Source organism: Mya arenaria, chromosome 13, assembly GCF_026914265.1.
Source record: "Mya arenaria isolate MELC-2E11 chromosome 13, ASM2691426v1".
NCBI classification, from domain to species: Eukaryota; Metazoa; Mollusca; class Bivalvia; order Myida; family Myidae; genus Mya; species Mya arenaria.
Genome location: NC_069134.1, coordinates 8,642,176 through 8,660,321, shown reverse-complemented (window position 1 = coordinate 8,660,321; position 18,146 = coordinate 8,642,176). Strand labels below are relative to the sequence as shown.

The window sequence follows — 18,146 nt, the reverse complement described above, 5'->3', positions numbered from 1 at the left end:
TCGAAATGCTGCCTACCAAAACTACTCTCCGACACTAACAGAATCTCTCAAATAACTGGTATATTTCAGACAGTGTCCATATCAAATGATCAATATCTATTGAAAATTGAAACATGAATAATGACAAGTGTGCCATGGAGGCAGCTTTCAATCAATAGAAGACTTGTGTCGGAGACAATGGGTACCCTACAGACAGATGCCAGACTTAGTCACCTGGTTTCCACATCAAACGTGTTACGAGGACACTTGGTAGGACACTTGGAAAAGGACTAAAGAGCTTCATTAGAGAATTGCCCATTGTCAGGCAAGGACAGACTCTATGAATACTAGTTGAAAACAGCCATACTGAACAGGAAACCAAAAACATATTGATGAAGAAACAGATGCACATTTTGATACACATAAACAACAATAGACTTACACTGTATAAAAATCTATACTGATAGTGATGCTTGTGCGAACCCATGCTTCCAAAATAGATGCTCATCAATTACAAAATAATTCAGCTTCAGTCTCACATGCTTGTTTTTTTTTTGGACAAAAAAAAAAATCACTTGCTCAGACCCAATCCATCACAATGATAAAGAGAACTGTTTCCAGCTTGACTATTTAGTATTAACTGATATTGATGAAGGAGGAACAGCTAATGGTTCAAAACTTTCCAACAGAAATGGAAAACATCTCACTGCATGCAACAAATGCCCCCAGAGTTAAAGCTGCACTCTCACAGATTGAACGTTTTGACAACTTTTTTATTTTTTCTCTTGGAAAGAGGCAATTTTTGCGAAAATCCATGGAAACCAGTTATACAGTGGAAACTCACTAAACCGGATCTCCACAAAACCGGAATCCTCGGGATACCGGACTTTTTTCAGAGTCCCGGTTTTCCCCTTCTAACTTCAATGTAAAATAATCCCTACAAAACCAGAACCTCGGAATTCCGGATACCAGACAAAAAATCGAGAAAATTTGTTAGTTGTCAACGTAATTTTACCTCACAAAACCGGACATATATTTGTTCAATCATGTCAAAATAATTTTGTGTATTAGGAATTTGCGAATCGCGTGTCACTTTGTCATTTTGTTTTGACACCCGGTGCCTCGTTAAATATTGCACCTATGATGTTGTGTTAACTCCATAATCGATAATGATGATTGCGCTGTGGATTGACTGCCGCGCGATAATCAAACGAAAATCAAACTTGTGAAAAGAAAATTGATTGAAACATTAATTTGTTTGTTGCAGAAAATAAAGAACTAGAAACGATCATTTTGGAGGCTTGTTTTATCTAAAGACTTCTATGCTTTAATCAAATTAGAGCTGTGCGTTAATTGAACTATCAAATATACTTAACAAGCATTAAATTACGCGAGTTGTTTTATTTTAAGACTTGGAAATAAAGATGATTATAAAAACGCAGATATGTTTAATTATGTTTATGTTGATGTAAAATAAATGTTATCTTTATGTGTTTTCATTTTATTCAAGTTTTCAACTTCCCTTTAAAGGTTAACTCAGTTAATATTTTGAGTAAACTTACTCCGTACATCAAATCCTCACTAAACCGGAATCCTCACTAAACCTGATATTATGACCAGTCCGGACCTTGTCCGGTTTAGTGAGTTTAGTGAGTTTCCATTGCTGACAAAAATTAGATTGCAGGTTTTTATCTTTCATTTAAAAAAATGATGTTTTATGCATTTTTCTTAAACCATAAAATATTAATTTTCGAACTGAAATATGAACATCTGTGGTCTGATCTTTTGTCAGCAATCGTTTATCATTGGTTTGCGGTTATTTACGCAAAACTTTGCTCTTTCAAAGACAAAAAATTAAAAAAGTTGTAAAAATGGTAAATCTGTGAGAGTGCAGCTTTAAAGGCTCTTAAACTATTAGCTACAATGCTGAATGCTCTTAACAAACTGACTGTCCAGTTGGTTTGAAATGCCTAACTACATAAGTAACACATACATTGTATGTAGAAATCCCAGCCTAACTGACAGAACAGAGGCAAATTGAACAAGAGCGGTCACAGACGGCTATATCCCCCGCCTCATGGGGGCATTTTTTGTAATGAATAAACAAAGGGCTATAACTCTTTCAAAAATGGTTAAATCACAAAAGCCCGACAATATGCCCTGCTTCACTTTATGATCATCAATCTGTGAAAGTTTGGTAGAAATCGCATGAGAAATGTAAGAGGAGATGCAAAGAAATGAATGTGGGACGGACGGACGCACACACGCACGCACACACACACACACACACGCACGGAATCACGCCTACCATTACTATATCCCCTCGCCTTTTCAAGGCGGGGGATAACAAAAAACAAAACAAATTGAAGGGATGGACTGCTACACGAAGCCATGGCAATGGTTAGTGATGTTCCGATGATCGATTATAATCGAAAATCGATTGGTTGGGCCTGATATCAGCGACAATCTTTAGTATTTAGTAATAATCGATTATCGAAAATAAAAATAAAAAAATAAAAAAATATTAGTAAGTGTTCAGATGTTATCTTTAACAAAATGGCTGATGAAAGCCACAATGAGAAAGAAAATGAACTATTTTTTATACATCAACACTTAATAACTTCAATCATAGACATAAGGTATATGCATATAATGATTAAGAGTTTAATACTGTACATGAATAAAACTACAACTACCCCTGGTATCTAGTATTTTAAAAACCGATTGTACTATCAATAATGGGTTACTTGAGTGGAACCGATCATCGATAGTAAAATTGCAACCAATTCCCAACACTAGCCATGGTTAACACTGTCAACATTCTTCATGTAATCAAAACTAAAACCTTTCTAAGGGAATTGTGAAACATTCCTAGGTGATAACATAAGATATCAAATTAATTCATTAGATATAATAATGAACAGGAAAAAAATAAAAAATAAAAAAAATCCATTACAACATGGTAGACTGAAAAAAATGCCTTTTTTCTAATTTGAATTTAAAGAATACTAACATGTTTTACACTCAAAATATGAAAATAAACAAGAAAAATATCCAAATAATAGAGGCATATGAAAAAAATCAGTTGAAAAATAGAGGGGTTTTAAATATTCTTTGTTAAAAATTAAAAAAAAATGTTTACTGAGTTGAAAATTTTCAACTTCATGAATACAGCCCCAATTATCTAATTTTGCATTTCTTAATATAAACAACTGAACTCGTCAAAGTTGATGATGCCACTTTCATTTTTTGCACAACATGGCTAACAATGCTTGGCCAACACCAACCATTTGGCTAGGATGATAAATTATGATTCTCCTTTTGCTTTCGGATATGAAAAAAAACAACTTCAAAAATATTTACCTGAAATATTATGCTTCATAAACAATGTTTACAAATTATATAGAAAAGTTGGTAAGCTGATAGTGTAATCACTAATTAACACAGACAGGTGACAGCCATTATTACAGGCATGGCGACAGGAAATTACACAACATTACCACCATGAGATGGATGTATTTTTCTGCATTCAAACTGCCATACCAACAATAAATCTTCGTTTCCATGTGTATTGATTAATGAACCCTTACACCGTTACCCTTATAAAGATTATTAATTTTCCTCAAAATGAAATGCAAATTTATTATGCAATCAGACTTTAGCACTCGTCCAATTCAACAGTTGATATGGAACAAGGTTAACAAGATTATTAATGCTCAAATGCAGAAGGAAAAAACAGAAAAAAATAAAACGTTGGTTGGAATACCAAAGGCAAAGGATAATTCTGCCAGAAAGGAGATGTTTCCATGGAGACGATGACACATTCTTTCTAGCAGATGGCCGGGTGGTGACGATGGGGACACTGGGTAGTTGTGACTCAGTGAGCAAATATTGCAATTATCATGACTCCATGATTTTATGGCACTGAGAGGCAATTTCAAGGTCATGCGACATAACGGTTAATCAATCAAAGCTAAAAGGCATGAATCATATTAAAGCTAACACCAGAGTGATTAGTGAAAGAGTCAAACTGAAAATAATTCATCAATTTCATGAAAAACGATGCAATATTTTTTTAATTTTGTTCCTATTTCATAATGATGCAAAAAATTATGTTATCATCTAATGGAAAAGATCTAATTTCACACTGAATTTTACCACTGTAAATGTAATACAACTAATTAGTGATTTGGAAAATCTAATCAAAGAGAGATATCTGTTGGAGTGAAGATTCTCAAATTATTTATCTAAAGTTTTGCAGGTGGGCAACTTTTAGTGAAACTCCAATATAAATAGATTTTTCCGAACAATAAAGATGCCAAAAGCCATGTTAGATATGCATTACATAATGCTGCAACTGATTAAAATACAATCATGATAAGGATGAAAACATTCATTCAAATACAATTGCATTATATGTCAACATTTATCATTTATGATTACTCACAGATAGTGGTAATACATATTGGAACTATAAATGTAACAGCACAAGTGCTTAACAACCAGATGCCAGGGCTTATCAGTTTATCGACCAAGGGGCATAACTCAACAATCATCCTTTCCAGGAGTGCTGAGACTTGCTTCACATTTTATGGCTGATTTATACCTTTTTCATGTGGAAATGTGTCAACAGTTTCTAATGCTTTCTATGTTTCTATTGCAAATATAAAAGTTGCATGATGTTGACAAAGCATTACATTATTCTTCTTTAAAAAGGGACCAGACATGCATATGAATATTTAAAATAATTTCTATACTTTTAGAAGTGAAGTGGTAAAGCTGCACTATCACAGATTTACCATTTTGACAACTTTTCTGTTAAAAGACAAAAGTCTTGGAATGAGCCATTTTTTTAGCAAATATCATGCAGAAAGCCAGTAATATAAGACTCCTGACAAAAGATCAGATTGCAGTTTTTAATATTATTTTTTGAAAATTAATGATTTATGGCTAAAAGCGTTACTAACCTTGTAGAAAATAGGATTAAACATTGTTTTTTTCCATTAAATATGAAAACCTGCAATCTGATTTTTTGTCAGCAGTCTTATATCACTGATTTTTTGTCAGCAGTCTTATATCACTGATTTTTTGTCAGAAGTCTTATATCACTGATTTTTTGTCAGCAGTCTTATATCACTGATTTTTTGCCAGCAGTCTTATTATACCACTGATTTTTGGTCAGCAGTCTTATATCACTGATTTTTTGTCAGCAGTCTTATATCACTGATTTTTTGTCAGCAGTCTTATATCACTGATTTTTTGTCAGCAGTCTTATGTCACTGATTTTGCATTGTCGCAAAAATGGACTTCAAGACAAAAAAAAAAAAAAAAATCGCCAAAACGGTAAATCTGTGAAATTCAGCTTTAAGTAAAAAAAAAATGCTTTAAATTTACTTGTAAAGTAACACTTCTTGAATTTCTTCACTAGATATCACAAACACATATTTTTACAGCATTGTCCATTATCTCAGTTGTTCTGCATTTAAGGTCTCAACATTAATATTGTACAAAACCTCACAAGTCAGAGTCCTTGTAAAATTGAGAAAACAATAAAACATGACTTCTCTCCCCATGGAGCATTATGATTAATATCATACACAATCAATTCTCCAGAAAATAACTGACCTTCATTCTTACACAGATAATAAAACGAATTCTTTAGAACAGTTCCAGGGAGTCCAGAGAAGCAGAAATGCCAGCTGACCCTCTGTTCTCTTGCTAGAATGTGACTAAAACACAGACAAGAAGAAATGCCAGCTAACTGCCCCCATAGTCTCTTGCTAGCATGTGACAAAACACAGATAAGCAGATATGCCAGCTAAATGGCCCCATGGTCTCTTACTAGAATGTGACTTAAACACAGAGAAGCAGAAATACCAAAAAACTGTCCCCATGGTCTCTTGCTGTAAAGTGACTAAACCTAAGACAAGCAGAAATGCCAGCTAACTGGCTCCATGGTCTCTTGCTAGAATGTGACTTAAACACAGATAAGCAGAAATGCCAGCTAACTGGTCCCTTGGTCTCTTGCAATAATCTGACTAAAACACAGAGAAGCAGAAATGCCAGCTAACTGGCCCCATGGTCTCTTACTAGAATGTGACTTAAACACAGAGAAGCAGAAATGCCAGCTAACTGGCCCCATGGTCTCTTGCTAGAATGTGACTTAAACACAGAGAAGCAGAAATGCCAACTAACTGGCCCCATGGTCTCTTGCTATAATGTGACTAAAACTAAGACAAGCAGAAATGCCAACTAACTGGCTCAATGGTCTCTTGCTAGAATGTGACTAAAACACAGAGAAGCAGAAATGCCAACTAACTGGCCCCATGGTCTCTTGATAGGATGTGACTAAAACACAGAGAAGCAGATATGCCAGCTAACTGGCCACATGGTCTCTTGCTAGAATGTGACTCAAACACAGAGAAGCAGAAATGCCAACTAACTGGCCCCATGGTCTCTTGATAGGATGTGACTAAAACACAGAGAAGCAGATATGCCAGCTAACTGGCCACATGGTCTCTTGCTAGAATGTGACTAAAACACAGAGAAGCAGAAATGCCAACTAACTGGCCCCATGGTCTCTTGATAGGATGTGACTAAAACACAGAGAAGCAGATATGCCAGCTAACTGGCCACATGGTCTCTTGCTAGAATGTGACTAAAACACAGAGAAGCAGAAATGCCAGCTAACTGGCTTCATGGTCTCTTGCTAGAATGTGACTCAAACACAGAGAAGCAGAAATGCCAGCTAACTGGCCCCATGGTCTCTTGCTATCTTGTGACTAAAACACAGATAAGCAGAAATGGCAACTAACTGGCCCAATGGTCTCTTGATAGAATGTGACTAAAACACAGATAAGCAGAAATGGCAACTAACTGGCCCCATGGTCTCTTGAGAGAATATGACTTAAACACAGAGAAGCAGAAATGTCAGCTAACTGGCCCCATGGTCTCTTGATAGAATGTGACTTAAACACGGAGAAGCAGAAATGCCAGCTAACTGGCCCCATAGTCTCTTGAAAGAATGTGACTCAAACACAGAGAAGCAGAAATGCCAGCTAACTGGCCCCATGGTCTCTTGCTAGAATGTGACTAAAACACAGAGAAGCAGAAATGCCAGCTAACTGGCCACATGGTCTCTTGCTAGAATGTGACTCAAACACAGAGAAGCAGAAATGCCAGCTAACTGGCCCCATGGTCTCTTGATAGAATGTGACTAAAACACAGAGAAGCAGAAATGCCAGCTAACTGGACCCATGGTCTCTTGCTAGAATGTGACTCAAACACAGAGAAGCAGAAATGGCAGCTAACTGGCCCCATTTTCTCTTGATAAAATGTGACTTAAACACAGAGAAGCAGAAATGTCGCTAACTGGCCCCATAGTCTCTTGAAAGAATGTGACTCAAACACAGAAACACAGAAAACTAACTAGCTTCATGGTTTCTTGCTATAATGTGGCTTACTGTAAACAACCAGCATCCCTACTTACCACACCACAAGAAATTCAATACATTTCTTTTACTATTACACAATCAAATTCTGCCGATTTGTAGAATCACCCAGCAAGAAAAAAAACTCCTGGAAGGCTGGTTTTAATCACATAGAGCCCATAAACCCGATTTAGATAATTGAACAGGGCATTTCATTTTGGCAAATGATACTGATGCAATTGGGAAGGCTACAATCTTACTCAATTACTACAGCAGGTCTCTGATGAATTATTGAACGGCCACTATGAATTGTATGAATTATTGAGCATCCCACACTGGCAAAATGATATTGCAATTATTTTATATTTTCCATTCCATTGGCCAAATGAGCTGCATGTTAAATGGTCTACATTAATTTTGTTTTCCTATTAGCTTAAAGTCCTAATGGAATATTCTGTCATTTCCTTATTAAATATAAATGGAACAATATTTAAAAAAAAACACGACATCACACCAAATATAGATTTCAAATGATCAATTATAATTAGAATGCAATAACCTTTATTGAAATGATACCTATTGCAGATATTTTTACCCATTAGATAATATGTTATAAAGTAAGTTTCTAAATAACATATATAACACACCTCCAAACATGACAAAGTCCTTGCTACTGTAGGTGCTGTTCCAAAATATCCTGGAATATGAAATCCATAGAGATATTACAATTCCTATAATTATCCACCACACTCTCATGAAAATACATCTTACAATAATTATTATCATACAGTAAGTAAATAGCTCATTATTTCACAAGCATCTTTATTTACACTTACACTGTTGGAGCCCTATCTCAAATATTGCTATATTTTTACATAAGCCTTTTGGCTGTGATTGTATTCCTCATTCTATTGCACAGGTTTCATTATCTGTGATAATAACATGAAGCTTTTTACAGTTTATGCCATCTAGAAATTATCCTCAACTCAATTAAAGCATAATGGAACAATACATTCTACAATTATTAGAACAAGAAAGGAAGACAACTGTAATTAAAGCACTCCCTGACATGGGATATCTAATGGAACTAACTAATACCTACAAGCTGATCAAGGGAAACTACTCCAGCATCATTCATTCCAGAGTTATCCTTTCCCTCAAGCCCCATATAAACACTACCTGACATGGGGTGTCTAATGGCACTGACTAATACCTACATCCTGATCAATGTGAATTAGACTACTTCACAAACAAGGGAAATTACCCAAGCATAATTTATGCCAGAGTTATCCTTTTCTTCAAGCCCTATTTAAGCACTACCTGACATGGGAAATCTAATGGTACTGACAAATACCTACAAGCTGATCAAGGGAAACTACCCAAGCATAATTCATACCAGAGTGATATTTTTTTACAAGCCCCATACTGTTGGTACATGCAGATCTTTAAACACTTGAAAAAAAGTTTAGTCCTGATGTAAGAACTCTGAAGAAAATGAAAATCTGAATTTCTTGAATGTTTCTTGAATTCCAACAACTCTGACTCCATTTGTTTCATTTAATAATAAACCTCCATCATCGATGACAACAGCTCAACTTGTCTTCATCCCTCCTTTATCCACTTAGCTTATTTAAACAACATTAGAAACAGGAGCAAACTCATCTTACAACAACAAACATTTATCTGAGTTTTACCTGAGAGAGAGGAAAAGTTCAAACCAGGATCAAGTAATTCTTATCCAAACATGCATCTGTAGATGTATTATAAACATTCAATAGAACATATATTGTGTACTTTTACTAGGAACACACACACTCAAATGTACACAGACTCGGTTATCTCTGAAACCAGTAGTAAATCTCAACTACAAAAATACTGAACATATTTTATAACCCAAATTTATATTTAATAGTAGCTGTTGCCCGATCTTGAATCTGTGTTGTCAACATGGATTGGAAGAGTTATAGTGGCCTTGTGATTGTGTATGTTCGCCTCATACCCAAGCATGGGTTTGAGCCCTGTCAGTTTTATTGGCCTCTCAAAGGACTCTAGTATTGGCCCATATGAACTCCAGTGATTGATATCAATCACTAAAAATGGTTGTTTCTATATAAGAACATCTTAAGAGTACTGCAAAGAGTTCTCTATTGACAATGTTTATGATATTTTTTAAAATAGTTTTGATTTAATGACAAGAAGACTTACCTGTTTGTTCTATAATCCACTGAGAAAGCTTTCACAGTTCCACCCACGATTTCTCACTTCCTGAAGTAAAGAAAGTCACATGCTGAGTCATACAATAATCCATAAAAGTTTTGAGCACACAAAAATAACTCATTCCCCCATAAATGTCTCATATACTTCCATATAAAGCATATTTTGTCATGGAATCCCTCTCACAACTTTTTCTCTCTCTTACAAAATACACAGCCGTCCTTAAATGGAGAAACAATATCCTGGTCTCTATTTTGTTACATCTAACACCACTACCTATTTGGGCATTCAATCCATCTAAAGCTTGTCTATGAATTGTTAATGCCTCCAGATCTTCATCGTAACAAATTATTCCAATATTCCGTCAACGTCCACAGCGCTAGGAAGTCCAACTTAATAATTACGGATACGTCGTGCGCCAAACATAGTGGTGGGGATACATTGTTAACCGGCCCAATAATCAATAGCACAAATCAAACGGCCTATGAGTATTACAAACATGGGGAAACAACAAGGTTCCAGGCTTAGCAAGATTTTATATCTTGTCTGGGGAGTTATACAATGGAACCAGAAAATCACTTTCTAAAATATGACACAAAGTGACAAGTCAATAATTGTCTTTCTCTCTAGGACAATAATGGACTTCCTTTCTTGTAAAGTTTGTGCAAATAAGAGGCACCGGATTCACTACTTATTACATCAGAGAGATCATCTTTTGCAGTTTACGCTGTATTTTCTAAATAGATATAAAGGCACAATTATAACAACAATTGAATTAAAACTGTAATTATTTTCCCCAAATATTCAGACCTCTAGGTCAACCAATGGAAGTACCTTGTCCTGAAGAGATGTACAGCATAAGGGACATGGTGAGCTACAAAGAGGGCCCTTGTTCACCCCCCCCCCCCTTCACCAACCGAGAGAAGAGCTTTTTCATACTTTCTTTTCTCTTACAATCAACCAGGTTCTAGAACAAATGGCTTCAAACTCACTCAGACTATCAAACTGCAAATTTACGTCAAAGTTACTGTACCTACTTAATGTGTTATTGAAATTATATGCAATGAGCAAGAAGCACAACATGTTAAGTGTATTTTATCATCAGGGGTTACGTCATATTAACTGTTTTGTATCATACCGTCAAGCTAACCATGCAATAAATAGCAAATGAATATTGAAATATCAGAAATGATCTGCACGCTACATATTGTACATTATGATTGGTTACCACTCTGATATAAGAATGACTTATATTACCCAAAGTCTATACCAGCCAATGATTAAAATTTCATATGTCATGCATAGAGCCCATGTGTTACATGCTGCTGTCGGTGCTATGAATAAATAATTACTTCAATACAGTAAGTAAAACCTAATGACACGCAACCAGCACACTCAACAAAGCGATGCATGGCGAAATTAATATTTCCTAGAAGCTAATGTGCTAAGAAACCAACTTTGAAATATTAATATATTTTATTAAATGAAAAGTAATTTCCTGACAATTATGAGACACCTATATTAAAATTGTAATTTTAAAGTCTCAAATGTAGGCAATAATAAGAAATTACAGATTTTTATACAGGGGTTCTTAAAAAATAGCCAACAGTAAATGAATTCATTATTACAGTCAATCTAAGTTAGTATTTGTGGCGTTAAAAACATACAAACAAGTAGATTCATGCCAGGAATTGCAAGGCATTCAAAATTGACAAGAAAACTGCCCCCAATATTGTCCACAAGAGATCGGTCTCAATAAACACCATCACCTAAGACACATACACACCAACGGTGACAATTCCTCTGTCCACGCGGATATTTATCTTCCCGGATATTGTCGTTGACACGCACTGGCCACCAGGATACATCTCGGAGGAAAATTGTTCCGTTATTTAATTTAATGTTTGATGGTGTGCAATACACCAGGGGCAAAGGGAGAAATACTTCATTACAGACAGACCCAGCTTCAACAAACTCACAAAATTAGCTTTGCCTTATATCAGGACTTACCGAAGCTTGCTCTCCATCCCTGTAGATAAATGTTTAGTTAACAAAAATGTCCATATGAGGTAAATTCGCAGGTTTTCATTGCATTTGTAAACAACATTAAGTTTCCAGTTACACCTTTAAGAAATCATGACCTTTATTTCATTTGATGTGTAAGAAGATTGAAGTCAGCAGTTAAGTGATAGTCTGCTTGATCAGCTTCAGTAAAATCACATGCTGCTTGATTATCTGCAGCGCAGTCGAATGCTGCTTGATCAGCTGCAGCGCAGTCATATGCTGTTTGATCAGCTGTAGTGCAGTTACACACTGCTTGATCAGCTGTAGTGAAGTCACACACTGCTTGATCAGCTGCACTGCAGTCATACGTTGCTTGACCAGCTGCAGTGCAGTTACACACTGCTTGATCAGCTATAGTGCAGTCACACGCTGCTTGTTCAGCTGTAGTGCAGTCACATGCTGCTTAACCAACTGTAGTGCAGTCACACGCTGCTTGATCAGCTTCAGTGAAGTCACACGCTGCTTGATCAGCTGTAGTGAAGTCAAATGGTGCTTGATCAGCAGTAGTTCAGTCACACGCTGCTTGATCAGCTGCAGTGCAGTCACACACTGCTTGATCAGCTGCAGTGCAGTCACACACTTCTTGACCAGCTGCAGTGAAGTCACATGCTGCTTGATCAGCTGCAGTGAAGTCACACGCTGCTTGATCAACTGCAGTGAAGTCACACGCTGCTTGATCAACTGCAGTGCAGTCACACGCTGCTTGGACAGCTGCACTGCAGTCTAATGCTGCTTAATCAGCTGCAATGCAGTCACACACTGCTTGATCAGCCGCAGTGCAGTCACACACTTCTTGATCAGCCGCAGTGCAGTCACACACTTTTTGAACAGCTGCAGTGCCGCTTGATCAGCTGCAGTGGATCATCTGCAGTGGATAAAGCTGCAGTGCAGTCACAAGCTGCTTGATCAGCTGTAGTGAAGTCAAATGGTGCTTGATCAGCAGTAGTTCAGTCACACGCTGCTTGATCAGCTGCAGTGCAGTCACACACTGCTTGATCAGCTGCAGTGCAGTCACACACTTCTTGACCAGCTGCAGTGAAGTCACATGCTGCTTGATCAGCTGCAGTGAAGTCACACGCTGCTTGATCAACTGCAGTGAAGTCACACGCTGCTTGATCAACTGCAGTGCAGTCACACGCTGCTTGGACAGCTGCACTGCAGTCTAATGCTGCTTAATCAGCTGCAATGCAGTCACACACTGCTTGATCAGCCGCAGTGCAGTCACACACTTCTTGATCAGCCGCAGTGCAGTCACACACTTTTTGAACAGCTGCAGTGCCGCTTGATCAGCTGCAGTGGATCAGCTGCAGTGGATAAAGCTGCAGTGCAGTCACAAGCTGCTTGATCAGCTGCAGTGCAGTCACATGTTTCTTGACCAGCTGCAGTGAAGTCACATGCTGCTTAATCAGCTGTAGCTCAGTCACACGCTGCTTGATTAGCAGTAGTTCAGTCACACGCTGATTGATGGACACATCTACCTTCTTGGTAGAATATTTTAACAGAACACCATGCATTAGACTCAAGTGCATCCAACTTCAGGGAATCAAAACAATTTTACAGATGGTTACTTTCTTACCTTTCATAAACAAGTCATAAACACATTTTCCACATTTTGATAGCACTTTTGCATCTGGTATTAAAATAAAATATAAATTAAAAATAAAACACATTGGTCACATTTTAGCATTTTGTAACAGGCTTCAGATAATGTTTAAACATATTTATTACCAACCTGTCTGATTTTCTTGATAACATGATAAGTCAGATACATATCAGCCTGAAATTTGAAAAAATAACGATTTTTTTCTGCTGCCAAAATGTCTGTTGAACTATAAACATTATATTTTTGATTTTATTTTATTTATTTATATGTACTTGAAACATTTTTGAAGCTATTTTGAAAACTTGAAATGTTATATCTGTTGTATCAAAGAGACCTTTAACAAAACCTTGTTTACAAAACCATAAGTTAGTGAGGTTGGTTGGTCACATCACAAAGCTGGACAATTGGGTTTTCCCAACAACACTATGAGGTATGCGGTTTACCCAACCACAAAATACCACAATATGCCGTTTACCCAACCATAAAATACCACAATATGCGGTTTACCCAACCATAAAATACCGCACTACATGTTCTGCAGTTTACCCAACAGCACAATACCACACTACGTGTTCTGGGGTTTACCCAACAGCACAATGCCACACTATGTGTTCTGCGGTTTACCCAACAGCACAATGTCACACTTTGTGTTTTGTGGTTTACCAAACAGCACAATACCACACTATGTGTTCTGCAGTTTACCCAACAGCACAATACTACACTATGTGTTCTGCGGTTTACCCAACAGCACAATACCACACTACGTGTTCTGCTGTTTACCCAACAGCACAATACCACACTATGTGTTCTGCGGTTTACCCAACAGCACAATGCCACACTTTGTGTTCTGCGGTTTACCCAACAGCACAATACCACACTATGTGTTCTGCGGCTTACCCAACAGCACAATATCGCACTGTGTGTTCTGTGGTTTACCAAACAGCACAATACCACACTGTGTGTTCTGCGGTTTACCCAACAACACAATACCGCACTAATCTGTCTGGGGTTTACCCAACAACACAAAACCGCACTAATCTGTTCTGCTGTTTACCCAACAACACAATACCGCACTAATCTGTTCTGGGGTTTACCCAACAACACAATACCACACTAATCTGTTCTGCTGTTTACCCAACAACACAATACCACACTAATCTGTTCTCCTGTATACCCAACAACACAATACCGCACTAATCTGTTCTGCTGTTTACCCAACAACACAATACCGCACTAATCTGTTCTGGGGTTTACCCAACAACACAATACCGCACTAATCTGTTTTGCTGTTTACCCAACAACACAATACCGCACTAATCTGTTCTGGGGTTTACCCAACAACACAATACCACACTAATCTGTTCTGGGGTTTACCCAACAACACAATACCACACTAATCTGTTCTGGGGTTTACCCAACAACACAATACCGCACTAATCTGTTCTGGGGTTTACCCAACAACACAATACCACACTAATCTGTTCTGGGGTTTACCCAACAACACAATACCACACTAATCTGTTCTCCTGTATACCCAACAATACCGCACTAATCTGTTCTGGGGTTTACCCAACAACACAATACCGCACTAATCTGTTCTGGGGTTTACCCAACAACACAATACCGCACTAATCTGTTTTGCTGTTTACCCAACAACACAATACGGCACTAATCTGTTCTGGGGGTTACCCAACAACACAATACGGCACTAATCTGTTTTGCTGTTTACCCAACAACACAATACGGCACTAATCTGTTCTGGGGGTTACCCAACAAAACAATATCGCACTAATCTGTTCTGGGGTTTACCCAACAACACAATACCGCACTAATCTGTTCTGCTGTTAACCCAACAACACAATACCGCACTAATCTGTTCTGGGGTTTACCCAACAACACAATACCACACTAATCTGTTCTGCTGTTTACCCAACAACACAATACCACACTAATCTGTTCTCCTGTATACCCAACAATACCGCACTAATCTGTTCTGGGGTTTACCCAACAACACAATACCGCACTAATCTGTTCTGGGGTTTACCCAACAACACAATACCGCACTAATCTGTTTTGCTGTTTACCCAACAACACAATACCGCACTAATCTGTTCTGCTGTTTTACCCAACAACACAATACCACACTAATCTGTTCTGGGGTTTACCCAACAACACAATACCGCACTAATCTGTTCTGGGGTTTACCCAACAACACAATACCGCACTAATCTGTTTTGCGTTTTACCCAACAACAAAATACCACACACTAGTGCCAGGGGAGTGGCTTAGCATAATTTAATATATCTTTCTTCACAATTGTTGTTAAATAAATAAATAAAGTTTAAAATAACAAAACCTTACCAGGGATGTGATTGACCTGGCAGCTGAAGGGCTGAAACCATTTCGGCCATGGGTTCTTATGGCACTTTTGGGGTCAAAAGCACACTGCCTTAGAAGAAAAAGTGGCTTTTTAGAAGCTCTTTTGAGGGTTCCTCTGACTTGAAATTTAAACCACACAGGACAAACTCTAACAAACAAAAGCACTCTAGTAACTTTTTTAATCAGCTACAAAAAATAATAAAAAAATATTATTATTTATTTATTTATTTTTTTTTTGGGGGGGGGGGTCCCTGGGGCATTAGATCCACAAAATTCCGCGAATCCGCGGACAAATCATATCCCTGCTTAATTCTACCACACATGGAAGACTGGGAACATCATATTGTACAGATTTCCAGTTTGACAGGCTGAGTTCACATATAGAAGTATAAACAAAATACTGGACAATTGCATGGTCACCGTGGCACCATGAACAGTTTTGAATATATGCAAATACTGAACGACCTGATATAACATAAGGGAACATGGGTTTTGTATTCACTTAGTTTTCTTGGACTTAAGGGGGGGAGGTCTTAATGCATTTGATCTGTTCCAAAAAGGTAACACCGTCATCAAAGTCAAAGAACAGCAGCTGTTTGACTCACATTAACCTAATTTTATTGTCTGCAGAGTGTATTGGTGGGTATTTGATTCATTCTGGAATCATAATGGAAACTAACATATTAACAAGAGGCCCAAGAGGGCCAATGCTCTACTGGCATGGCTGTTGTGGTCATGTTCAATCCAGAGCATGTGAGTATGAGTAATGGACAACAAATATATAGTTCACTTTTTGTGTTTGGGTTAGCTGAAAATGCTGCACGTTCAACGTCTGAGGACAGAAAGTGTTGTAAGAAGATTAGTTGCATGAACTATTTTAATATGTGCCAAGTAACGATAATCTATTGGTGAAAAATATTTGCTAAACTGTACTCATGGTTAAAATTTCATTTCTGTAGTTTAACAAAAAAAGTTGGTCAAAAGGTCAAAGTCAAGATCCTAGGACAACATTGATGCTCGTTTGCAAAACTGTACACATGGTCAAAATTTCATTGCTGTAGCTTTAAAAATTCAAAAGTAAGTCAAAAGGGGTGGGGCCAGCTTTTGCCCAAGGGGCATAATTTCAAATGTTTTGCTAGACGGTCATCATATGATGCTCCACAACAAATATCAGGTTTTGGCCTTGTGGTTTGAAACAAAAAGATTTTGAAAATATTTCTTAAATAAGTCTCTAGGAAACTTGTGACCCCAGGGGCAGTGCTAGTTTTGACCCAAGGGGCATAATTTGAACAACCATGGTAGTGGACCACTAAATTTAGCCTTGTTCAAAATAGCAAGGATCTGCATAGCTGTTTCAGACAAAAAGGTTTTTAACATTTCCCAATTTAAGTATACCAAACCTGTGAACCCGGGGGCGTGGCCAGTAATGACCCCAGGGGCATAATTTGAACAAACATTCACAAGCAATTGTGACTTTACATGTAAACTTGGCTAAAAATAGCTTTTGCTCATGTAGACATGCCTAAAAATAGACTTAGCTAAAAATGGCATCTTTTTATACTTTCAAGACCCATAATCTAGGCATGCATGGGCGAATCTGGCTGGTTTTCAAAAGGAACTGAGCTCTAATGGATATCTGAATACTGTACAAGTTTCATCGAGATACAATCAAAACTGAAGACTGTATCGTGTTCATAAGCAATTGTTTACAGACGCACGGACGCACATACTATGTACACATTACCATCGCATAAGCTCTTCTGGCCTTTGGCCAGTAGAGCAAAAAACGTTCACCTTTATTCAAGTTGATAAGTCAGATTGTTCAAATCAGTCAGTTACTTTGTCCATATTGGCAGAACTGTATGTTACTTTTATTTTCAGAACAATCAACAAAATGTATAAAACAAGCTTTTTCAACTTTATTTTTTTTATATAATTATCTTTGTGAAGATTTTATCAAAGATTTTTTTTTCCAAATCAAGATTCATCCAACCGTGTTTAGTGGAAGTCTATGAAGCACAATGTTTAAGCCACACAAAATATGAACATAGGCAAATGTACCATGGATGTTTTTCATACACTCTGAGAAGTGGGACAAAATCTTGACTTTCTAAGGGCAAAGGATTGCAACCCATTCCAAACAGTTTTTTCGTCACCATTTTAATCAATTTTTTTGACGTGCTGTTGTTGTTCCAAAAAAATATCTATAATTTCTTTAATTGAGTCAAATGATTGTGTAATCCTTAATCTAATACAGATCCTTCTCAGAAACATTCTCCCAACATGGGTTAATTGAATTAGCCCAGTTACAACTTAATCAGATTCAAATTATTCCAATTAACAGCATAGACTTCAACATTTTAAAAGCTGGTGAAAGTCTATGAGGATTCCAGAGAATGTTAATTCAATTGTTTTCCAAAAAATTGTTTTATTCCTTAATGTTTCTTAAATAAATGAAATGAGATTAAAAAGATGTT

The 18,146-nt window shown here is 37.2% G+C and overlaps 1 protein-coding gene across 7 annotated transcripts in view; it reads right to left on the bottom strand.

The window, feature by feature from the left end:
• The window catches only part of LOC128214138 (receptor-type tyrosine-protein phosphatase delta-like), a 174,921-nt gene that overhangs the window by 116,515 nt on the left and 40,260 nt on the right, over positions 1-18,146 (bottom strand). For all 7 annotated transcript variants that reach the window (XM_052920421.1, XM_052920413.1, XM_052920418.1 and 4 more), the window contains exon 2: positions 9,615-9,674. The gene's annotated coding sequence lies outside the window, so the exon portion shown is untranslated. The remainder of the gene's footprint in view (positions 1-9,614; positions 9,675-18,146) is intronic.